The sequence below is a fragment of the Narcine bancroftii genome, chromosome 2, assembly GCF_036971445.1.
Source record: "Narcine bancroftii isolate sNarBan1 chromosome 2, sNarBan1.hap1, whole genome shotgun sequence".
In the NCBI taxonomy this organism is placed as follows: Eukaryota; Metazoa; Chordata; class Chondrichthyes; order Torpediniformes; family Narcinidae; genus Narcine; species Narcine bancroftii.
This window is the reverse complement of record NC_091470.1, coordinates 171,702,936-171,728,977: the sequence shown is the minus strand read 5'-3', so window position 1 is coordinate 171,728,977 and position 26,042 is coordinate 171,702,936. Positions and strand designations below refer to the sequence as shown.

At 44.6% G+C, this 26,042-nt stretch overlaps 1 protein-coding gene and 1 long non-coding RNA gene across 2 annotated transcripts in view; both read left to right on the top strand.

Moving 5' to 3' along the window:
• The window catches only part of ece1 (endothelin converting enzyme 1), a 235,351-nt gene that overhangs the window by 14,687 nt on the left and 194,622 nt on the right, over positions 1-26,042 (top strand). The gene's annotated exons all lie outside the window — the stretch shown is intronic.
• LOC138754605 (uncharacterized) lies at positions 906-17,159 on the top strand. Its single transcript, XR_011351852.1, has 2 exons — positions 906-1,155; positions 13,691-17,159. It is a non-coding gene; the product is annotated as an uncharacterized lncRNA (long non-coding RNA).

The window sequence follows — 26,042 nt, the reverse complement described above, 5'->3', positions numbered from 1 at the left end:
ATAATTCCTTGAATGTAGCCTCTTATGTAATTGGGTTGTAAAAAGACCTTCGGCATTGACCTTCAAAAATCAAAGTATTGAGTATTAAGAGTCAGAATTGTAATGTATAAGACAATGGTGAGACCAAATTTATTGTGTGTAGTGTCACCTAACTGTCAATAAGACAGAAAATGTGCGGAGAAAATTTACAAGGACGTTGCCAAGACTTGAGGAACCGAGTCAATGGGAACACTTGAGTGAATCACGAAAGTCTGCAGACACTTGGATTGTAGTCAAAACACAAAGATGAGGGAGGAACTCAGCCGGTCTTCCAGTGTCCACAGGAGGTAAAGCTACATCATCGATGTCTTGGGCCTGAGCCCTTCCTTAAGGTGATAGACAAGGGTCTGAATTAAAGGCCAGGGAGGAATTTTATGGTGGGGGGGTGGTGGTGGAAGTCCAGACTAACAGACAAAAGATGTGAATTGGATATAAGAGGAAAGGTGAGAATTGCTTTTGGCTCTGTGCAAGGAGACAGGGAAAAGGGAAGAGAGAGAGAGCGAGAGCACTGAAGGAAAAAGATGGGGTGGAGGGGTGGTTTTAACGGCAACATGAGAAGTCGATGTTAATCCCATCCATTTGGAGGGTAACCAGAAGGAAGATTATTCAGATTTCAGTTTTACTGTCAGAGAACATACATGACATCACATACAACCCTTCTGGAGGTGAGCCAGAATTGCCACTTTAGGTAGTTAAAAAAAAACTGTACACCGCGTACGCATGCAAGCAAATCAGGAACTGTAAGCAGATAATGAATGTAAACAAATTGTGCAATACAGAGAGAACAAAAAAAAATCAATAAAGTGCACAAGTAAGAGTCCTTCAACAAGTCCCCGATTGAGTTTGTCATTGGGGAGTCTGATGGTGGAGGGGTAGCAGCTGTTCCTGAACCTGGTGGTGCGAGTCTTGTTCACCTACGCCTCTTTCCTGATGGAGGCAGTGAGAACAGAGCGTATGCTGGATGGTGTGGGTCCTTGATGATCACTGCTCCTCTGGAATGGCAGCGTTCCCTGTAGATGTTCTCGATGGTGGAGAAGGATTTTGCATGTGATGTCCTGGGCTGTGTCCACTACTTTTTGCAGGGCTTTATACTCCAGACTATTAGTGATGCAGCCGGTAAGCATACTCTGTAGAAATTTGCCAGGATTTCTGGTGTCATATCAAACCTCTGCAAACTCCTCAGGAACTAGAGGCGCTGACGTGCTATCTTCACGATGCCTTTAGTGTGTTGGGTCTAGGAAAGATCCTCCGAGATGGTGACTCCCAAGAATTTGTGTAGCCATGGGGAAAGATGTGAATTGAAACAAGGTCTCATTTACTGTGGGGCAATAGTAGCACCTGATCCTTTCATTAGGGGATCAATGAACACTAGATTGTAAACCTCTGGCTTTCCTTTCCTGAAGTCAACAATCTGCTCCTTAGTTTGGGTGACATTGAATGCAAGGTTGTTGGGTGCACCATTCGACTAAGTTTTCAATCTTCCTCCAGTATCATTTTCCCTTACACAACCCACTACCGTGGTATCGTCGGCAAATTTGTAGATGGTGTTATTGTCATTGGTGTGAAGTGAGTAGAGCAGGGAGCTAAGAACGCAGCCCCGTGGTGCTCCGGTACTGGATGGAGAATGTGGAGAAGTTCTTGCCAATCCTCACTGATTGTGGTCTGGAGATGAGGAAATCCATGATCCAATTACACAGTGGGGTGTTGAGTCCTGGGAATTGGAGTTTGCTGATCAATTTTGAGGTGTGCTTCATCTAATTTGCAGGTGGTCTCATTTCTGGCAGTGTTTGAGACCACGGACAAAAACACGTCAACAAGGGAATGGGGCGGGGAATTGAAATGGGTGCTTACTGGGAGAGCCAAGCTATTGGGGGAGTTAGGACTTTATTCCAGGAGTATCGGAGAACGAGGGAGATTTGATATACAAAATTATGAGGTGAATGTAAACAGATGTATTCCACTGAGATTGTTTGAGTCGGAGGATATGGGTTGAGGGTGAAGTGTTTAAAGGGGACATGCAGGGGGAGCTTCTTTACTGAAGGTGGTGAGAGTTTGGAACGAGCTGCCAGCAGAAGTGGTGGATGTGGGTTTGATATCAATGAGAGTGATGTGGGCAGGTATAGACACTGGATGAGAGAGGCATCAAGGATTCTGGTCTGGGAGGAAGTCATTGGGATTAAGCAGAAAATACTAAAATAAGACCAGACGCACACATCTCCTTAAAATTTATCCCCCCCCCCCCACACACCTTGAGCACGTCCTCTAGAATTACTTCAAGTGCAACAAAACCAATGTTCTGTCTTGCTGCACAATGTCCATGTTCTCTCGTATCTAGTTATATCCTCAGAAATCTACAATTGCATTTTTAAGCATGGACTCCCTTTATAAGCCCATGCTAACTTTGTCCAGTCCTGTTAATGCTCTCCAAGTGTATCTTATACGTTCTCCACTCGTGGCACAAGACTGATTAATCTCTACTTCCCTGTTTTCCTCGCATCTTGGCACACAGGAGGGTTGCTTTTCATATCCTCCAATCTGCTTCACTGTCTGAAAGAGGAGCGAGAGTGTGTCCCCTCCGAGTCACCTAGCGTCTTCCAGCACTGCCGCATCCCCCACAACCACAGAGACTCCAGTTCAAGCCATCAGCAGCCCAAGCTCTGAACTTCTGACAATCGGCACCCTCTCGCATCCCACTTCTGATACCCGTTATCCTTTCAGCCGGTCTCTCGTCCAGTGGTTCTCAATCTTTCCACTTGCGTCCCATTTTAGGTGATCCCGATGCCATCGGTGCTCTGTGATTAGTAAGAGATTGCTTAAAGTGGCATGTGGGTGGAAAGATAAAGGTTGAGAACCACTGCTCTAGCTGATGTCCAGCAGCCCCGCTGCCTGGTGTGACTCCCTCGACTGCAGTTGTCAGCAGCCCACACCCTGTGTGGGTACCTCGCCTCACATCACCAAAGCCCACCACCAGTGTGTTCCTTAGCCGTAGAGCCCCTTACCGATCCGCTGCTGTGGTCACCGTCCCGTGGGTTATCTCTTCTGCTTCTCCTTCTCAAACGAGTGGTGGTCTTTTTTTTTTCTGGTGTCCTTCGCTTCCCCCGGAGTCAACAACTCCACCCCCCCCCCCCCCCCACCTTTGCCGGCCGTAAGCGTCGCCATCTTGTGTGCAAAAGTTTTAAATACAACCGCCATCACCTCCATTAACAGCCCGTTTAAAGCCTGCACAGAGCTGACGACAGCCAGGCGGCGCGGTGGACCCCGCGGGAGCGCTGTGTCTCCGCTCCCTACACTCTGCGGGCCCGCATCGGTGGGAGCACTGCCATTAGGGCAGCTCCAGAAGTGCCACCATATTTTAAAATTCAAAATTTCCAGAGCAAAGGGGGAAATTATCTTTCACTCTTCTTAGAGATCTGAATTTTCACTTCTTGGGCATCAAGCTCATTGTGTCCTTCCTTTGAGAAAAGAGTTCCTCGTTTTATCGATCCTCTTTCAGCGAGCACAGTTACAGTTGGTGTTGCAGTAGAAAGTCAGGGCTCTGCGATGGGTGAGAAGAGCCGCTCTGTGCATGCAAATTAGTTGCCAGTGTGACAGAGTATTTAGAGGTGGTTAGCAATGATTGTTAGAGCAGGTTGCACACAAACCAACAGAATTTTTGCAGAGTGCTATTTTGCAAAAGGCAGCAAAGTAGCAACATACAGCAGCAACTTGCCTGGAAGAGCATGTGATCTTAGCAGGCAGAAGGAGAACAGCTTTGCTCTCAGAGATGAGGGGGGGGGGGGGAATGAGAGAGAGAGGAGCGACAGAAACTTCAGTTCTATGGGGACAAGCAGGCAAACTTTGGAAGATTGCCTGGTCAAAGGAGAAGACCGGCTGTCTGAAAGGAACTCTGTGGTGACCTGAAAGAAAGAGGATCATCTGGAGAACCCTGAAGGGGGAACGTTTCGTCAGCAAGACTGATTAAAAAGGAATTGAGTGCGGATGTCCTGGAACAAAAGGAATCTCTCTCTGAAGACCAACAAGGACCCACCTGAGTGGTAACCATTTGCTTGTTAAGCGCCAAAGCCTGGTGAACTTTATTAATGCTAACTTCTGTGCACAGTACAAGAATTGCCTGCAACCAGTGAACCAAAGAACTTTTCTACACTTATATATACATTACACACATGTGTGCTTAGAATTAGAGGGGGGTGGTGTTAAGTAAAGTTGATAGTGTAATAAGTTAAAGTTTGATTCTGTTTTCATATGCAAAGATAATTAAAAGCACCGTTTGTTTAAGTAGCCTTTTGTCGTGGTGCATATCTATTGCTGCTGGGTTTTGGGGTCCTCTGGACTCCGTAACACCAGGCTCCCGAAATCAAATCAGTGACTGTACCTTCTGAAAGACATTATTAAAAAAAAATCCTTTGGGTCAATGTGGAGTAAAATAAAACTGTGGAAGATGCCTTCAGTATTAAGTTTCCCCTTTGCTGAACCCTTTTGCAGCTTCCCCTCAAAGCTGCCTCTAAATGTTTAATGTATCTTATAGATTGAACTTTGAATAAATGGGAAGGGGGGGTGAGGGAGGGAGGGAGGGAAGGGAGGGGGGAAAAGGGGAGAAAATGACACTGTATATATTCAAGAGAAAAATGTCTATGTATTTTGGTCAGTATGGTTTATAGTGTGAAAAATAAAAATTAAAATTTTTTTAAAAGCTGCCTCTAAATTAACTTTATTCAGCCAACTGGCATAAAAAGAAGCAAAGTAAATGTCCAGGTCTGGTTTTAATCAGTCCTTAACGTGATTAAAATCCATTACTAACCTTTCCTCCTGTGCGAAGCAGGACTTTGGCCTCCGTGATGAAAGTCTACTGCTGTTTCCCTTAAGATAAACCACCACCCAAATGTACACTTAGTCGGGAACAAGTATGTGTGTTTCCATTCGGAAATTACTGCCCTCAGAGGGTTGGCGATGCTGCTCCTATTACTTAGTTTGTCTGCAGTAAACACTATTTAAATTTGTGGCAGCCCCACTGTTTTAACTGTCTGAATTCACCACAGTGACTTGGATCTAAAATGGCAGGGGAATTGGATGGCTGCGCTGTGTGAACACAACCATCAGTGGAAAGTGCAAACCCTGTAGGTTCTAACTCCTAAAGACACAAGCATAGGAACATCATGTTTGCATGATGGGAAAAATGGGTTCAGCCCATTGATCCAGTCCTAAATAGAGCAATCGTACCAGTTATCTTTCCATCTTAGACCAGTGGTCTCTAAGGTATTTTCCTTTCGTGTTGGGTTCCTCTTGCAACTGGAATATAGTGTAATCTGACTTGGATCTGCAGTATTAGTTTTCTGGACCGAGCTGATATCTGGGCTCACCTTTGTTGTTAACCACATGACTTGGCTCCTGAGGGTCATAGCCACACACCCCCCCCCCCCCCAAAAAAATAATCACTGCACTTTCTAGGGTAGGGGTGGCCAAACTGCAGCTCGTGAGCCACGTGCGGTTCTTTGGCATACAAGGTGGAGGTCGTGGAAATGTGTTGGCTGAGACAGGAATCGTATGAGCCGGTGCTCACTGCGGTAATGATAGTGGGCAAGGCTTGCGATAGCGCAATTGTTGTGGCCCTCAAACGTCTCACCCCTGGTCTAGGGCCTGTTCTGGTTCCTTCACATCACTTTTGTAGGCAGTGAGGTCCCGAGCACTATCATTAATTCTTTCTTTGCCCTTACAGCCTTTGCATCTTTTGCCTTCAACATTACATGGGGGCCCTCTGATTGTTGAACCACCTGCTCAGGTGGACAGTCTCCTGTGACTTATGTAAATTAAATAAATGATGATGAATATGAGAGAGAATCACCACACGTCCACCCCAAAGACCTGGACCCTACTTGCACAGTTTGGCTGGCAGCTCGTTTCCACAATCTTCCCTTGGAAGACGTGGCCTACCATGACTTGTGTAGCCACGAGGAAAGATGCTAATCGAAATGAGGTCTCGTCTTCTGTGGGGCAAGGCTGAGACCTTCACTAATCGTAGGGAGGTAGCGCCAGATGTCATGTGACAACCTTTGCGAATGCCCACCCTTGACAAACGTTAAATAAGACTGAAAATAGGAGATCAGATTTGTTGGTGTGCGGTGGTGGCGCATGTATGAACAAATGTGTGCCCTCATCCAGACAGATCCTGCATCCGCCCCCCCCTTCTCCTCATCTCCAACCGATTGGAGTGAGAGGTGATTACTGAGGAGGGATAGGTCGGAGATTCAAAGGGTGCAGATATTTTCAAGGATGTGGCCATGACACGATGAACTGAGTTAGAGAGAACGGTTAAACGGGTTAGGGCTTTATTCTCTTGAGTGTCGGAGAATGAAGGGAGATTTGATAGAGGTGTACAAAATCGTGAGGAGTATAGATTAAATGCAAGTAGGCTTTTTCCACTTAGGTTGGGTGAGGGGGAGAAAAAAAAAACAGGACACGGGTTAAGAGTGAAAGGTAAAATGAGTAACGGGAACATTAGGGGGGAACTTCACGCAGAGAGTGGTGGACCAAGCTGCCAGCGGAAGTGGTAAGTGCGGACTCAATTTTGACATTTAAAGAACATTTACGGGAACGTGGGTGGGGTATGGAGGGATATGGTCTGAGTGCAGGTCAGTGGGACTAGGCAGAATAATAATGTGGCACAGACTAGAAGGGCCAAAGGGCCTGTTTCTGTTCTGAGTTTGGATTGAAGAGGTTCCCATGTCGGGTTGGCCTGGGAAGGTGAGAATGTGGCTTAAGGTTGACCAGTACAAGGACTTTCCAACCTGCAATACATTCCATAAAATCATATTAATTACAGTGCTGTTTGGCCCAGGTTCAAATATGGTGCTATCTGTAAGGAGTTTGTATGCTCTCCCCATGTCTGTGTGGTTTTTCTCTGGAGGCTCTGGTTTCCTCCCACCGTTTGAAACATACCGGGGATGTAGGTTAATTGGGAAATGGCCCATTACTGTGCTGTAGGTCTAGATTTAAATTTTAGGACAATGGACAGATAATAAATATTCAGTTGTCCTGGTCCAAAAAGAAGTGGCTTTCCATGAGCCTGCTCAGGGCACCACTAGCTAGGGTTGCCGGATCCAGGAACTCTCTGCGTTCTTGCCAGCCAAACCACACAAGTAGAAAACAGCGGGAAGCAGCGATGGGTGCCCTGCAATGATCTTTCACCATGTTTGCCACCGACTGCATGCACTAAGATCGGCAGGGAAGGAATCCAAGTGCGAATGCAGAAAATGAATTTTCAATGACGTGTGGAACTTCATGGTTTTGTCTGTTTGAAGTAGACCTAAAAACGACAGGAAATCACAAAAATGGGTTATGTCTAATGAACGGTATGCGATGGGAAACCTTTTAGGTGATTTTCGTGATTATCAACCCAAAATCCATAAAATACACCCAGGCAGCATGGTGGGCGTAGCGATTAGCACAACGCCTTTACAGGGCCAGCATTCAGGACCAGACTCAGGTTCAAATCCCACGCTGTGTGTAAGGAGTTTGTACGTTCTCCCTGTGGCCGCGTGGATTTTCCCCCAGGGGCTGCAGTTTCCTCCCAACGATCAAAAATGTACCGGGGGTGTAGGTTAATGGGGTGTAAATTGGGCGGCACGGACTTGGGACCAAAGTGGCCTGTAACCGTGCTGTATGTCTAAACTTAAATTTAAAATTTAAAAAAAAGTAATATCTTTGTGGTCTGGTGTTTCAACAGGCATGTAAAATGTATGCAAATTAATTCTTCATCCAAGCTCCTCCTTCCTGAACTTTGATCTTGTGCTGGGCTAGGTTGGAAAAATGATTTTAAAAATTGAGAAATCTGGAAATGTTCAACAGGTCAGGCAGCATCTATGGATTGAGAAACAGTCAATGTTTTGGGTCAGCAGCTCGAAAAGTTAAGTTTCTCTTCACAAATCTGACCTGACCTGAGTAGCTCGTTTCATTGTACAAATGTAACGTTATTTCACTGCGGTAAGAAAACTCTGAAATATTCCTTTCAGCATGAGATCCTTCCACAAGAACTGGGAAGGGGTCCCAGCCATCTACATGCCCCCAATGTAGCTCGGGTTTGATTATTAAAGGTCTAACAGTGAGAAGAGTTGCAGTGTGTTCCTGCATTGTGAGTGGGTCTCGTGGCTGACCCTTGAATGAGATGTGAAATCGTGTCTCTGAGCATGCACTGTGTTTATAAAACCATATAACTCTACAGCACAGAAACGGGTGTTACCAGCCCAGAGGACCCCAAAACCCAGTAGCAATAGACATTCATCAAGACAAATGGCTACATAAATATCTTTAAATATGAAAACAGAATCACACTTTAACTTATCACTAAGTCCATGTGTGTGTAAGTTCAGAAAAGTTCTTTGATTCACAGTCCAATCTCGCCTCTCATTCCTCCAAGTTCAGTGGCTGCAGGCAATTCTTATACTGTGCACAGAATTTAACATATATAAAGTTCAACAGGCTTTGGTGCTTGAAAGGTAAATGGTTACCACTCAGGAAGATTCTTGTCGGTTTTCAGAGAGAGATTTGTTGTACGCTGGACTCCCAGCCACTTCAGTGTCTTGCCGAAGAAACTTGCCCCCCTTAGGGTTCTCCAGATGATAACCTCTTTCTTTCAGGTTCCTTCTTGTTTCTCTTATTTCAAGTGAAACATTAGGCAGCCAGTCTTCTCCTCTTGCATGAACCACAAGGGCTTTGACCAGGCTGAACTAAGCACTTGCAACCCGTCTTCCAAATGAGGTTCTCCACAAGCTTCCATGGTAATGGAATCATAAAACAATTCAACACACTTGAATGTGCTTCTTCAGTAAAATCATTTACCAGCACTACATCCATGGCATTCTATAAATTGGTGATTCAAATGCTTCTCCACATGTCAATATTGTGAGAGGGCATGCTCCAGATTTCAGTCACCGTCTTGGTGGGCAAAATTCTTCCTTGGATCTTTAGAAGCTACTGACCCGAACCCTATCCCCAATAGAATATACATACCTTGGAAGCTTCAATTCTCCCAGCATCTGACTCTTTGAAGGAATGTTTGACTGCAAATTCTGACTCTTTTTACCTGCTTAATTTGTTATTAATTGTACATATTGGCTACTGAGTAACATGTAAGCAGTGGGTGTTTACTTTATTGGGCGTTTACTTTATTGGGCATGCTCAGAACTATGGGAAAGGGCATTCTAAGAAGACAAGACACAGAAGCAGAAATAGACCATTCAGCTCATCAAGACTGCCCCACCATTCACGCATGAGCTGATCCATTTTCCACAGTCCCACTGCCCGTCCTTCTCACCATAGCCTTTTGATGGCCTGTCTAATCAAGAATCTCTGTCTTAAATACACCCAATTACCTGACCTCCACAACTTCCTGTGCTGACAAATTCCATTGATTTACCACCCTCTGGCTGAAGAAATTCCTCCTCATCTCTGTTGTAAGTGGATCTCTTTCATTCCTGAAGTTGTGCCCTCTTGCCCTAGACTCTCCCACTGTGGGAAACAAACGTTCTAAATCTACTCTGTCCACGTCTTTCAAATTTTGAAATGTTTCAATGAGACCTCCCCCTCATTCTCCTAAATTCCAATGATTGCAGGTCAAGAGCCAACAAAAGCTCTTCATAGGATAAGTCTTTCATTCCCAGACTCATCCTAGTGAACCTCCTTTGAACCCTCTCCAACGACAGCACATCCTTTCTTCAACGAGGAGCCCCTAAACTGCACACAATCCTCCAAGTGAGGCCTCGCCAGTGGCTTATAAAGCTTCAACATCACATCCCTGCTCTTGTATTCTATTCCTCTTGAAATGAACACCAACTTCACCACTGAACTGCAACATTACACCACGACATGGCAGCATCGGTAGTTGGGCTGTTTTGACTCCAGTTGATTCTGAAGGAGATCCAATAAGGGAAGTACTGAGAGGGAAACAAAGTCCATGGAAAAACGATCCAGGGTTAGCGTGGCATTAAGCACAACACTGTTACAGCGCCAGCAATCGGTACCAGGGTGCGAATCCCATGCTGTCTGTAAGGAGTTTGCATGTTCTCCTCGTGTCTGTGTGAGCTCCAGATTCTTCCCGGCGGTTGCAGGGTGTAATTGGATGGCACAGGCTTGTGGGTCGAAATGGCCTGTTACTGTGCTGTATGTTTACATTTAAAATTTATGCTCGTCCTCCGACAGAGATATAAGTTGTGAGATGGAGGAGGCTTATTCAGTACAAAGAGCTTAAATCATTGCTGCAGGTTACAATTGTCTTGCTTTTCTTGGCAATTTGAGGAATTGTACGAGGCAGGAAAGTTGATGAACGTTTCTTTGTAATCGGGTAAGGTAGTCAGTTTCATGACTGAGGATGCCCATTTGTAACTGCTTCCGCAGGGCCAACTCCTTGTTTTTGTACTTTCCCTTCAAAGAGCACTGTCCCTGAAAAATGATCTCGCACTACATGCAGTCATTTTAAACTCTTTGGTGCACTGTTTAAACAGAAGCAGTAATTATTTAAATCGGCAAACATTGGAGATCGGTTCTCTTTCATGCCTGTGCTCTTTTATTCTCGGCAAACGCATCACTGCACGTGCACCTGGTGCTCTCGGCAGCCTCAGTTGTTGAGGGTTCATCTCCCTGAAACTTGCTGGCAACATGAAATTGGGGTAGATCCCCCCCCCTCGAGAATTTCTCCTTAGTGCATGGTGGCGGAAACAGCCAATGTCATCTCTGCTTGCAAGGCCCATCTCCAGCCAGAATCTCCAGTGGTTCAGAACTTTTCCTCCCCCCCCAAGTTGGACCATCTCATTTCCAGCTTTATGGTACCCATCATTTTCACTTTCCAGCTCTCACCTCTCCCACTTTTATACAAGGCCATTGGCCTATCTCTGGACAACTTGATGAGGCCAGTTTATCCTCAGCAGATGTGACACAACATCCTGCTACCCTAAGACCCAGAGGTCTTTGTGATTCTGTCACCCACATTTCTAGATTTCCTTCTGACTAGAAGCCCATTCAGCCTAGCAGATTAACTTCAGCTCCCTGGACAATCCCATTCCATTCTAATTTGTTCTTCCCGCGTTCCCATCAACTTCCTCTCGATTATGCAACTTGCAATCGTTAATTAAACTACCAAATCCTTCAATTCTTATTGTTGGGTGATTTCTGTCATATCAGCCCATGCATTTCCAGGATCATCATCTGGCGATTCATTCCGTGGGATGATGATGGTTCCTTTCAGTCAGTTTTTGGGGTTTGATGGGTGCGTCCTGGAGTACAGGCCAATCTTTGATGTGCACTGTTTGCCACACACTTGGCAGGTGAGACCTGGAGGGGCGCTTCCCGTGCCTTTCCTCTGTTGCCTCTTTGAGCTTGATCTCAGCAGCGACCGCACCTTTTCTGACGGCGTCCCTCCACTGCACGCGATCTTGATTCCAGGATTCAACAGTTTAAAGTGCAGATGTTTCCTTTTGTTCTTCAATTCATAATTGCTCTGCATACATTTACCGGGACTGACTCATTCCTGTGCCCAATGCACGTGAGGGTTGGAGGTCTGGTTGGATTTCTTGCTGTTTATCTTTTAATTAACAACTTGGGATGTTCTTGTACTCAATGTTTTAATATTGAAGATTTTAATTTAAGATTGATGTTCTGGACTTAGCAAAGAACAAGTCCCCCACCCCCCTCCACCCGCCTCCAATATGAGGTATAATTAGTAAAGAATAAAAGAGGCTCAAAAGTTCACTGAGTTGTTAAGATGATTGTCAGATATTAAGTGAAATTCCAAACACAGAATGGCAAGGTTGAGGAGAGCACAACTGCTCAAGATTTCACCTTGGTTTCTACAAGAGGTTGGACGTAGAAATGGAAGTGGGAGGTGCGAAACAAAGAGGTGAGGATTGCGTTTACGTAGCAATCTGCCTTTGGATCTGCCATCACAGTGAGAGGGAGGCAGTCAGAGCCATATCTTTTGTTCTGCTCAGGTTTAGGGCATGCACCATTCATGACCTTGCTAAGAGATCCTACTCGCAACCTGTGGCATTTGCACTCTTATTTCACAATGAATAATATGTAAATGCAGTGGCAATGTAAACAAGGAGAGCACTTGGCAAAATCCTGCAAACAAAAATGGGAAACGTGTGTTCCTAAAACATCCAATCACATTTCTCAGTACCTGTTGTTTGCACCTATTTGCAGTTTATTAACATTCTTATCATACCACCTTGGATTTTCTGTTTAGAATGGAAACTGTCCATTAACCCGATCATGTTGTAATTAAACTCATTATAACAGTGGAGATTCTACACCGTCAGCCAGAGAGTGTAATTAAAATGACAAGTTTACAACAGCAGGAAACGTGTCCAGAATTAAATTCTGCTTCAATTTAAACTTCACATTGGATATGATGCAAGATCTCCCATTTCTCGATCTTGGGCACTCTTTGGATTATCATCCAGTCCAAATCTGGGCGCTATATTTTGTTGTTTTATGTTTACTTGATGTCGTTTTCATGTTGTTTGTGTGTTACATTATTCTCCATGTATAATGAAGTGTCAGAACGATGGTGACCTGTAAAACACTTTATCTGTTGAATGTATCTGTGGGATCCACTTAAAAATTATATGTTTCTTAAAAGTCACTGTAAATGTGTGGAAAAGAAAAAGTGTATATCATGGCTATTGTGATTTATGGTGTGAAAAATAAAAAATTAAAAAAAAAAAAAAAAAAAAATTATATGTTTCTTGAAGAGTCACTCGCTGCGTTGTTGGTTTCTCCTTGATCAGTTTCCCTTGGATATAACAGCTCAAACTCATGGTAGGTAATGGAACTCTCCTGCCCCAAGAACCTTGTGTCCACGTTCTCCTCCCCCCCGCCACCCCCCCCCCCCATCAAACCCCCGGTGATACTTCACTGCTGTCATGAACAATGACAGTCGGGTTCCTAACAATCTCCTCATCTCTCATAAGTTCAGGATGATTCCATGATGCCATAGGATGATCGCCTGAAAGCTGCAGATACAGAAACTCTGAAATAAACCAGAGCTTGCTGGGCCGCTCCCAGCAAGTCGTGTAGATTCTGTGGACACAGAAATAGCTGTGCTTTGGGTCATATATCCCGGTTTAAGGTGCTGCTCTTTAAAAGAATCAATTAGTTTTAAAGGAGGCATCCGACTGTCGGAAACACATCAGCCAATTGACAGGGGGGCAATTCTGATGAGAATGATCAACTAGTACTCGGAGGGGAGATCGCCGAGGGAACACCCGGTGCTGTAGGTTTCTGTGAGGGGCACTGGACAACGTGGTGACTCTCTGCCTTCCGGTGGACAAAAGTTGAAGACTTTCATGTATGTTGCATTCTAAATGTAGTATTATGTGACCTTTATAATGGAACCTTTACCTTTATAACCCTTACTTTACTCTTGTGATATTGATGGATAAACTTTGGGCAAGTTTTAAAATGGTGTTGTGATATCTTCTGCATAATGGGTTCATTTTAACACCATGAGGCCTATCAGAGTGCATCAGACATTCAACATGTTTAGGTTTAGATTTTTTTATGTATATTATATAATTAAGTAAACCCACCCCACCCCCCAACCCCCAAAACCTCCCACATCCACCACACTAACACCCTCCCTTCTCCGCTTCCTCCTACAAAGAAAGAAGAAAGGAGATCAGCACTTGAAGACCACAATAATCAACTTTTTAGCTGCGGAGCGCAAGACACTCACCGGAGCAACCAAGAGATTAAATCATCTTACCAAGAGTTTTTAAATATGGGCTCCATACTTTTACAAAAAAATGATATTTATCCCTCAAATTATACATAATCTTTTCTAAAGAAATACAGGATTTATTCCAATATGCCAGTAAAACAAAACCAGATTTCCAAGTAATAGCCAAACATTTTTTAGAAACGGCCAAAGCTAAACATAAAAATTCAATTTGATACATAGTCCATCTTAGTCCTAAAGCAAATATACAATTTGATACATAGTCATTCTTAGTCCTAATAAAAATATAATTGGATCAAACAGTAAAGTCACTTTTAATACTTGCTCCAAAAACAATTTAACTTGTATCCAAAAATTCTTAACTTTAGAACAAGCCCATGTCGTAGGTTTAGATTTTTGGTCCATTGTCTGAATCGAAGCTCGAACCAACAAGCTTCCAACTTCCCGCCACTGACAGAGCCTTGGATGGTAACTCGATTTATGTACGGAAGAGTAACTAGTAAAATTAATGACTTGGATTTATGTTGGTCCACGAACTATTCCACCCAAGACCACAGGAAATTACAGAGAGTTGTAAATGCAGTTCGGGCCATCAAGTTAACCAATCTTGCCTCCTCGATTCGGTCTACACTGGCCGCCGACTCGGTCTACACCATCCGCTGACTCAAGGAAACTGCTAGCATTAAAGGGCCCATCCCATCCTGCTCACTTCATTCCCTTTCCTGAATTGAAAGTTGTGGGGATCACTCAACCAACTCAGAATTTATTGTCAAGAAAATGTCATGTAATTCGTTGTATGGTGGGAACATCACAGGTGGAAATATTGCTATAAATTATATTTCTTTAAAAATATAATTAATACGAAAAGAAGAGAGAGGCAGTGTCTATGGTTCAGAAATCTGATGGCAGAGGGGAAGAAGCCGTTTTTGGATTTTTTTTTGCCGCTATGTGTTCGTCTTCAGGCTCCTGTACCACCTCGCTGATGGTAGCAGTGTGAAGAGGGCATGGCCTGGGTGGTGAGGGTCTTTGAGGATAGGGGCTGCTTTCTTGAGATGCCACCTCTTGTAGATGTCCTCGATGGAGTGAAGACTGATGCCCATGAGTTCTGTCCTGTGCATCGGCCCCTCCACACCAGACAGTGATGCCACCAACCAGTGATGCCACCAGCCAGAATGCTCTCAACAGTACACCTGTAGAAATTTGCAAGCATCTTTGGTGACACTCTGAATCTCCTCAAACTCCTCACGAAGTATAGCTACTGATGAGCTTTCTTCGTGATTGCATCAACGTGAAGGCCCCAGGATAGATCTTCAGAGATGTTGATACACAGGAATGTGAAGTTCTCCACCATTTCCAATGCTAATCCCTCGAAGAGGTCTGCTTCATGTTATCCTGATTTACCCCTCTCCCTGAAGTCGCCAGTCTGCTCCTCAGTTTTGCTACCATTGTTGGTGACACCACTCAATCAGATGATCTATCTCCCTCCTGAATGTTTCCTCAATGGTGTCTGTGATTTCGCCAACGACTGTGGTGTCATCGGCAAATTTGTCAATGGGATTTGCCGCACAGTTTAGGGTGTATAACAAGTAGAACAGAGGGCTGAGCATGGATCCTTGGGGTGTGCCTGTGTTGATAATCAGTGAGGAGAAGACGTTGTTTCCATTTCCTATTCACTGTGGTCTTCCGACAAGGAAGTCAAGAATCCAGTTGCAGAGGGGGTTGGAGAATGCCCAGAGTTTGGAGCTTGTTGACCATTATTGAGGATATGATGGTGTTGAAACCTGAGCTGAGGTCAATGAAGAGTAGCCTGATGTACGTGTTGCTATCATCTCAGATATCCAGAGTGGAGAGCCAGTGAAATTGCATCTGCTGTGGAACGATTGTGATGGTAGGCAAATTGCACCGGGTCCAGATCTTTATTTAGGTGCGAGTTAATTCTGGCCGTGACCAGCCTCTCAAAGCATTTCATTGCAGTAGATCTGAGCGCCACTGGGTGATAGTCAATGAGGCAGCTCACCCTGCTCTTCTCGGGTATCTTTCTGAATCAGGTGGGAGCCTCTGTCTGCAGCAATGACAGATTTGAAAATGTCCGATAACGCTCCGGCTAGTTGGCTGGCATGGATTTTTAGTCCCCTGCCAGGTACGTCGTCGCACGAGGGTTCACTCCCTTGCCTCAGAGACAGATATCACAGGGTAGCCAGCTTCTGCAGGGGTTTTCATTGGTATTGTTGAGCTTTCCTTTCCAAAGCTAGCATTAAAGGTTCTCAGCTCATAGGGCAATGCAGCATCGCAGCCATTTACGGGGAGGAAGCCGGGGAGTGAGGCTGAGTGGGCCAGGCTCGATGGGCTAATGGGCCGATTTCTCTGCTCCTATATCTTGTGATTTATGATGTTCGGTCTCACCTTGGGGGATGTAATGGCCTGCAATCCTTGCCGTAGCTGGCGAGGATCGGACTAGCTATGGCTAGAGAGTTTCTTTGCTGCTGCGAACCAGAGCTCTGACCACAACTCAGATATGTCCTAACGTGGACCTTTGCAGACCAAGCAGGGAAATGACGTCACTCAGGGGTTGACAAGAACATCCAAGAGGTTTCCATAATCAGTTAAAGCAGGAAATAGCTTTGGTTTCCCGTAAATTGTGAAGAAGTGGGGTAGCTGTGAACTTGAAGTAAGACCACGCACTTCCTGCCTTCTATCCTTCGAGGAATGTGGCAGAAAAACTCCGGCATCTGCCTGAAGACCTGAATTCTCCGTCGTGCGAGGTGTATAATGAGTTAACTTGCTCTAATTTAACCATTGGGCTGGCATCTGGATGGAAGGGTACAAAGTGCAGGCTGTTAGCTATGGTGTGAGCACTTTGCTCATTGCCAGGCAATATTTGTTTACTTTTCAACACCAGTTTTATTTTATGAGCCTGGCCAAGGCAGTGTTGATGAAAAGTGAAACTATAGCAAGGAATTTGGAGGATTTTGTGTAAAGCATCCAGACAAATCAGAATTTATTGTAATGAACGTGTCACAAAATTCATTGCTTTGCGGTAGCATCACAGGGCAAACATTGAAATAAACCACCTTTCAAAATACATATAAATAGTGCACGAAAATGTCAAAGTCAGACAGTGTCTGTGGTTCATTGACAATAGCAGGGAAGAAGCTGTCCTTGTGACATTAAGAGCTCGCCTTCAGATTTCAGAATTATTGTCAGCGTAGGTACATGACATCACAGACAACCCTGAATTCTTATTTTCCTGTGGGCGCGGCAGAATCTCCACTAATTAGTAGTGCAAAAAAATAAACTACACAATGTAAAAACATGTAAACAAATAAAGAACTGTAAACAGATAACGAATGTAACCAAACTGCAATCAATAAAGTGCACAAGAGTCTTTAAATGAGCCCCTGACTGAGTTTGTCTTTGAGGAGTCTGATGGTGGAGGGGGAGCAGCTGTTCCTGAACCTGGTGGTGCCAGTCTTGTTGCACCCTTTAAGCTCCTGTACCTTTTCCCCGATGGTAGCACAGCCTGGCTGGTGATCGTCCTTGAGGGTAGCGTCTGCCTTTTTAAGACACTGGCTCTTGTAGATGCCCTCGACGGAGTGAAGACCAGTGCCCGTGATGTTAACAACCCTCTGGGGTTTATTCTTGTCCTGAGCATTGGCACCACTGTAGCAGACAGTGACGGAACCAGTAGATTCAATCTACTCCAAAACCATTTGGTTTCTTATTGGTGGCCATGTTCCTAAGGCATGATCTATAAGGCAAGTAAACAAGATGCCTCCAGCCTTGCAGTCTTTATTGATGGCAAACCACATTCATTTGATGGTGGTGGTTGATGCAACCAACAATCTATCAAAAAATCAATGCTCCGTAAAGGTGTACATGCATTAACATACTGCATGTCAATAGACGATAGGTGCTGGAGCAGGCCATTCGGCCCATCAGGCCAGCACCGCCATTCATTTAGATCATGGCTGATCTTCCATTACCAGTCCCCTGTCCCTGCCTTTTCCCCATAACCCTCGATTTTCCCCCCCATCCACAAGAAACTTATCGAACTCCCTCTTGAACTCATCCAGAGAACCCGCCTTCTCCCACAATAAATTCCCAAGAGATTGACTTGGTCGCAAAGTTCTTCAAACTCTTTAATCCACGAGTTGATTTTTTTTTTGATCTCTGTCCACCTTCTCATAAAAGAGCATCATAGTGAAATATTAATCCTTTTTCAACAAAGGCTGCTTGGGCTGCGGGCTAGTCCCACCACTTAGTTTCACCCCCCACCCCACCTCTTCCTGAGTTTTCACAACTACCTTTAATGCACTGTTTAATGTTTAGCTACCGTTCTGCGACTGGAAGGAGTTGCTTCCTCTGACCTTCCTGTGTTGTCTCTCCCGGGTGAATACTAACCTCACCTAATCTGATAATTAATTGCTCCACTTCTAATGGCTGGATCTGCTTTGTTGGCATCATGGTCATTAAGTCAGGAACTGTACATTTGCCTTCTTTCTTCCCCTTGTACAACTGTTCCCCTTGTCTTGGATCAGATTTCCTTTGACGATGCGGGCAATTTGAGTGCTTTTGAGAAAATGATCTTAACTAAAGTCCATTGTTTCAAGTTCAAGATGCACACCGACACTTTTTAGTTCTCAGAACAATAATTTTTGTCAACCAACAATTTCTACTGATGCATCACTGGAAGTACCCTGACAGGACGCATCACCGCACGATACAGACATTGCTCTACACAGGACTGCAAGGCGCAGCAGAGAATTCAATTCAGACCATCACATGACCCCCACCCTCCCCTCCATTGGCTCCGTCTGCTCTTCCCGCTGCCTTGGTAAAGCAACCAACGTTTTTAAAAACCTCGTCTCACTCCAGCCACACGCTCATCGCCCTTCTACCAAACGAGCCTCACACTTGTAAAATAGTGACCCCACTGCTCTGCACCAACTAATCTCTTTCTGGCACTCTGCACTACTTCCTTCTTTAACTGCCGTGCTATGTTTGGATTGACTCATTAAAATGCTCACAAAACCCAATCTTCTCCCGACAGTAAAACCCCCGATATCCAGCACCCACAGGGATTGAAGCTCGAGACGACATGTTGCGTGAATGGAGAACAAATGGCAAGGTGTGCCAATTTTAACTGCGATTGCTTTTGCCGGTTGCGGAAATTCTAGAAAACAGGGATTTTACTATATTCCACAGGACATGTGACAATGAACTCGAATTTCAGATGCTGCTCTGAGGCCTTTCAGCAATGAAAGGATGCAGATACTACTTTGGCCGCTTTCTCTTGGATCAGAAGCCCCACTGTTCTGTTCTGGGCTGATATCCAAATTATTTCTTTACGTTGTGTTCCAAGTGTCAAGCATCTTTCTCTTCATAAAACCTGACACTTGACCTCTCCCAGTTGACAGTTAAGTAGTGTGCATTTCTGCTCATCAATGAGCTGATCTGTGTGCTGCATTCCTTGCCAACTTGATTGAATGATCTGTCCTCTGGTGTATCGCCAGTCGCGTGCGGTAAGGTTACTCTGGCTGTAGAAGGTGCTATGGGCCAATGGCCAAGGTTTATTAACTGTAATCTGCAGGAATGAGCTGATCATTCCACAATCCTGATGCAGGGTTTCGGCCTGCCGGCCTCTTGAGTTCGTCCAGCAGTTTCTGGTCACTCTTCAGTAGTAACGTACAATTTCTGCACACACCAGAAAACAAAGCTGCTCCTTTGGTTCACGTAACTCCAATCTCAAAGTTAGCAAGAGTACAGCAATTCAAACCTATTTAAAGACTGACTTAAAAATTAAAAAACTGGAGTTGAGTGAATGTTCAAGAAACGAGTCTCCTCATTTTCCAGCAGGTTTATACTTCAGTTATCACACTGCAATGGAAGAGTATGTCCCTTCAGAAATGACAACAGAGATTGCATTTGCTGGGCCGCAGCAGCCTGAGGGCTGCGAGAACATTGATAAGTGTAATCAAATACTCTCCATTTAGGAAGAGAAAATGGAAGATCAGATTATTATTTAAATGGCAAGCGACTGCATCGGTGTGGCTGCCGCACCCTTCAACCTGGCCCACCGTGACCGGGAGATTGAGAAGGATGAGGGAGCAGAGCGGCAAGTCTGGGGCAAGCATGAAGCAATTTCCTGGCCTTTTCAGTTGCGTTTACCTTGCCTTGATTCAACAAGCAAGTCTAACGTGCATCTGTATATTGCACTCTGTGTATGATAATAAACTCATTCCCCTCTCATCTTGTGATTGGAGGAGAATTGAAGACAGTTTTTGCCTCTCCTCTTCAACTCCGTAAACAGGTGGGCATCTGGAATTCACTGAAAGTATTGCTGCGGCAAGATTAGAGAGCATTTTAGAGTTATTAAAATGTTGCCTGGATTGCAGTATCTAGAATATGGAGAAAGATTGAGTAGACTGAGTCTTTATTCGTTGGAGCGTAGAAGGTTGAGGGGGAATTTGATAGAGGTATATAAAATTGAGGGGAATAGAGAGAGTAGATGTGAATGGGCTCTTCCCCTTGAGGGTAGGGGAGATTGGAACGAGGGAACATGTTAAGGGTTAGGGGGGAAAACTTTAGAAGTAACATAAGAGGAAGCTTCTTCACTTAGAGAGTGGTGGCTGAGTGGAATGGCCTTCCAGAAAAGGTAGTTGCGGCAGGGTTAATTTTGTCATTTAAGAGGAGGTTGGATGAGTTCATGGATGTGAGGGGATTGAAGGATTACGGCAGGAAGCAGGTAGATGGAACAAGTGGAGTTAATTTAAATTGGTGCGGACTAGAAGAGCCAATTGTGGCCTGTTTCCTTACTGTAATTGTTATATGGTTATGGGAATATTAATGTTTTATACGGAATGGCTGCCTGTGAAGAGTTATTCGCTTTTAGCCTGTTTAAGTAACAATATCACCTTGAATTTCCTCAGTTATGGGATGATCTGTAGGTCAACTGGATCCGAAGTAGACTTGGTGAGGGGAACAACTCATGGTGATGTCAGTGTACTGGATTACAAGTCTGGGCAACCTTGAACGTGGATGACTGCATGGGAAGCAGTTGTCAGGGTGTATCAAACGATGCAGTGAAGGTAAAGGGAAAGTGTGTTTTAAAGGTAAATTAATGGGATGGGGAGAGCCTGAATTCAAATTCATGAGAAGCAAGATCAGGACTGGTGTCCGAGAGAATCTCTTCACACTCAATTCAAACTATTCTTGGAGACGCAAACCTTCAACAGTGGGTGGTGATTAGAGGAACAAATATTAGCTTCCTCTGTGTGAGAGGATGAAACCATTTTGCACTTGAAGCTCGCTGACCGACCTTGGGCTGCACCTTGAGCCACATCTATTAATTCCTTCTGATAATGCCCCACACAGCCCAGTGCACATTGGTACGGAGAGCATTGAGGTGAAAGAGTCATGTGGGAAAAGGAGGAGTCCATTGTTACTGAAGCTTGTTCGTCGGACACCACATTGCAGCATGTTGGCGGGACAGCTTGGGGGGGTGGGGGGAATCAATGTGCCAACTCTATCGTTGGCTATCAGCCATCGACCCACACTGGAAGTGTCTTTAGATAACACTCGGCAACTGGAAGTGGTTTTCACTAAACCCTTGCTGTTTACACAAGTGTTTATGACAGGAAGGAAAGAGTGGTTTCATTTTTATGCTTGTCACAGATCTCTTGACAATCCAAAGGGCTTTACAGCGAACACTTTGGATATATTTCTTTAGATATTTTAATGCAACTGTTAACAAGTCTGAATAAAGGCATTCAGGTAAAAGGTCAACAACACAAATTCTCTCTCCAGAGATACTAATTGACCTGCTCAGTATTTGCAGTGTGAGCAGTTCCTTGGGTCATTCAGCATTTTCATTACCTGTGTGCTCCTCCGCCTGGTGGTGCTGGGTCTGGTACTCCTGTATCTCCTGGGAAACTGTTGCAAACACCAGGTCGGGCCTGTTCCATCAGGGAGAGAGATGTGGGCTTCTTCTCTCTACCACAAATGGTGACGACAAGTGGAGAGGGAAAACCGGGCTGGGGGAAGGCTAAGTCAATCCTCCCTCGGCATTTTCTTGCAGCAGAAATGTATTAATACCATAAGAAAGTGTGAATTTTTAGAACATGGCTTCATATTGCAATCCTGTTTCGTTTGGAAATGAAGATGTTATTGCTGTCATGCACGCCATGATCAATAAGCCTGGACCCTGTACTTTGCAACACAACCCACCCCATCTCCAACTGCTGGTGTAGTGACCATGCCTGCAAAGTAGCAACTGTGGCAGGCTGGATGCAGCAGGTAGTGCAGCTCCCTCGCTTGTCCAGGGGCGCAGGTTTGATATCCCGACATCTCCCCGCCATCACTCTGAATGCTCCAATTTCTGCCAATGTCTCAAAGATGTCACTGGTCATTAATTACCCCCAGTATAGGTTAAGGGCAAAAGGAAGTTGATGGGCGTGCGTGAGAGAATAAGTTGAAGGAGTAAGGAGAGGAAGAATGGGGCTGATGGGAACTGTCTGTCGGTGCAGGATGTAAACGAGTTGGTAGAATGGGCAGATTCAGAGTTCCCGGTGAAGAATTCGGGGATGTGAAGAGATAATAAAGGACATTGTTCAAAAAGTGATGTGGGAACAGAGGGTCCTCCTTGGAATATTTGCACATCAGTCAATGGCGGAGCAGGCTGGGAAAGCGGGTGATAAGGTGTACGCAATTGATGAAGGCACAACGTACAAGAACAGAAAGGCCGTGCTGAAGTTCGATAGAACACTGACCCAACTGAAGCATTCTGGTCCCCTCTTTCCAGAGTGGGTACAAAGTCACTGGAGAGAGTCCAGAAAAGATTTGTGAGAATGGTTCCTGCAATGAAGGTCAGGAGAAGCTGGACCTTTTTCTTTCAAGAAGAACATGCAGAGGAGAGATCTAATTAAAAATGTGTAAAATGATAAACCTGGATAGAGGGGATGGTGGGAGGGTCATTGGCAAAAGGTGGCTGGGTCCAGACTAAACGGAATGAGGACTGATAGCAGTGGGTGGAAAACCACTGTTTTGCAATGTGTGACTGGAAGCTGGCAGTGAAAACGTGAACTTCATATGCAAGGGGCCAAGAGTTGGACAAGCAAGACCCGCTGGGTGAGAGGAAGCATGAACACACTGGGTGCAATGTCCGGCTCCTCACCTCTCACCATTCGGCATCATTATTAGTGTAAGATAAGAATTTTAGCACCATGCTGATAAAACGATCAGGCAGGGGTTTGAATCCCGTTCTGTCTGTAAGGAGTTGGTATGTTCTCTCCATGTTTGCATGGGGTTTCCCCCAGGAGGGGCTCCGGTTTCCTCCTACCATTGAAAAAGTACCGGGTGTTGTTGGCCAATTTGGCGGCATGGACTCGTGGGCTGAAATAGCCTGTTACTGTGTTTTATGAATAACTTTTTACATTTTAAATTTAATTTAATACTTTTTTTAAGTTTTAGGAGAATGCTGACTGGATTAGAGAGAATGAGCTATGAGAGTTTGGTCAAACCAATAATTTTATCTGGAGTTTAAGAGGCTGAGGGGGAAACCTGATAGAAATTTAAGAGAGGCATAGACAGAGTAGACAGGAAGAATCTTTGTCCGCAGGATAGAAATGTCAAGGGCTAGAGGTGCGTATTTAATGTGAGCTGGCACATTTTATCTTCCACACAGAGTGGTAGGTGCCTGGAATGGGATGTCGGGGGTAGTGGTGAGAGCAGTTACGATAGCAGTGTTAAGAGGATTTTATATCAACTCCTGAATATGCAGGACATGAAGGGATGTGGATCATGTCCAGATAGAAGAGACTTGGTTAAATCTCGGATGTTTATTGCAGGCATCGTGGGCCAAAGGGCCTGTCCAGGTGCTGCTTGGTTCCAATTGCAAATTCAAAACCTATCAGACTGCGTTATGCCGCTCCCTGTAACAGCAGCGTCTTGGAGAAGAGAGTATAAACGACACTTTCCTTATTCTAATATATCTAAATTTCAAAATATCGTCTTCCAAAGCATGAGCTGAGATATTCCGAATTTAGATCTCTTTAATCCAATAAATCCACTCTGTGGCTGTTGTTTTATGTAGTTTTAATTCATTGATAAAACGGGTAAACATTTTGCTATTTTATGTAGCTTCGCATTAAGATTCATAATGATTAATAACAAAATATTTACTGTATAAAGATACAAAAGATATGTAGAGATTTAAATCTTGCATAAAGATGTAAAAACAGAGAAACAAAACTTTAAAGAGATACACAAGTCAAAGAAAAATTTCTCGTGCTCACACTTCCATATCTGGTCGAATAAGCAAGTGGTTAGTCTAGACTGATATAACATCATAGTCACTATGGTAACACTACAAACAATAGTTCTCTTAAAGAGACAGGCACAAAATTAACTAAGAACCAAAGCACAAGGTTTTGACCTTGACAGAGAGCTTCTGGGTGCTAGCTGATATTAACCCTCCAGGTGAGGCCCTGAGTAGTGCCATTGAGGGTGGGCAGGGAGCTTGTGGAACCTGGGGAGGCAGTACAAATGTAACATGCCAGAATAAAAACCATCCACCCAGTCATGGTGCAAACTGAAAGAGTCAGGAGCCAGCCTTTAAACGTTTGAATTTTAATTTATTTACAACACTGTCGAGGGCGATTCCAGCCATTGAACCCCATCCTGCTCAATTAACCCACCAACCCTGTTTGGTTTTGGAGGGTAGGAAGAAATTTGACCACCTGGAGAAAATCCATGAAGGTCTTGGGGAGGGGCACGATTAGCGCAACACTGTTACAGTGCCATCAACCCGGGTTCGAATCCGGCACTGTCTGTAAGGAGTTTGTACATTCTCCCTGTCTCTCCCCATTTCCCCGGAGACTCCAGTTTCCTCTCACCATTCATCGAGTTTTTTTTTCTTGTGACCTTGCACTTATGTTTAATTCACTGCCACTTCGCCCAGGAATCCCAACCTTGAGCAATTTCTCTTCTGCTCTCCAGTGGGACTTTTTGACTTTTGCCTTGTTCACCGTTAAATATTTTACTTCAATTCGTGTCTTCAACCTCTCTGTTCTGACAAAGGTCCTTGACCTGAAACATTAATTCTATTTCTCTTTCCACAGATGTTGCCATGTGAAAATGGACCTGAGCTTACTAATGCCAATATGGTTACAAATTTCCCTGTACTTTATTGTTACTTTGTAAAGCACAAGAATTCTTTACAGCAAGAGGCACTGCCGCAAGCAGCTGGTCTCCTCGCAATTAAGTCTGCTGTGTGGCTCACAATGAGCTTCCAGTTTTCCAGAACATTCAAACAGGCTTTTCCACATGTACATGTTTCTTAGGATTTGTTACACCAGGTCATGTCCCTTACCCACTGGTTAATAGTCTTTTACTCTCTTTGCCAAATATGGAATTGTTGGGTTTAGCCTTGCTGAATCATCAACCTAGAGATTGGAATGTTTCTATTTTGTCACTACTTTAAGACTTTGGTTCTTGGCCTGAATCGCTGTGATAGAACTTTCTCTTTTTATCTGCTCCTTATTTTGCAGAGTTTGTTTTACCTCGTCCCATTCTTCTTATTTTTATTTTATTTCTCTTCCACATTTATTTCTTTCCATGGAGCAGTGAGCATCTCAAATATTGTTCTCCTGTCTTATGACGTGGCTTAATCTTTCCTTTTGGAGATGTTCTTGTAGGTTCTGTAGCTGGGACCACCAGGCTTTCTTTCCCTTTAAGGATTGTAACCAAGGGGTCACCATGGAGAAAGGGGGCAGGCGAATTGAGGTGCCAAGACTGTCAGTTTAAGAAACCTCCCTCGAAGCACCTCCATCTGTTGTTTCCAGCGGCTGGGGTTAATTGGTAACCTCAGTCGGTTGGAAAGATTCTGACTGATAGTCCAAGACCTGTCATGGAAAATGATGCGCTGTGCAGAGTTGCCTGATTAAATTCTGGCCGGAATGCATTGTCATGCTGCTGACCTCCTCTCCAGGGAAGAAGAGTGGCCACAATCACTGGAACATGGGGACACGGTTGGCGCCATGTTGTTAAAGTGCCAGTGACTGGGGTTCAAATCTGGTGCTGTCTGTAAGGAGTTTGTACGTTCTCCCCGTGTCTACATGGGTTTCCTCCAAGTGCTGCGGATTCCTCCCACTTGTACGTCAATTGGGTGGTACAGGCTCGTGGGCCAAAATGGTCTGTCACCGTGCTGCATTGTCTAATTTTTTAATGAGCAAGTTATGCGCCGTTTCGTGATCTCAGATGGTGCTGAATTACATTCAGG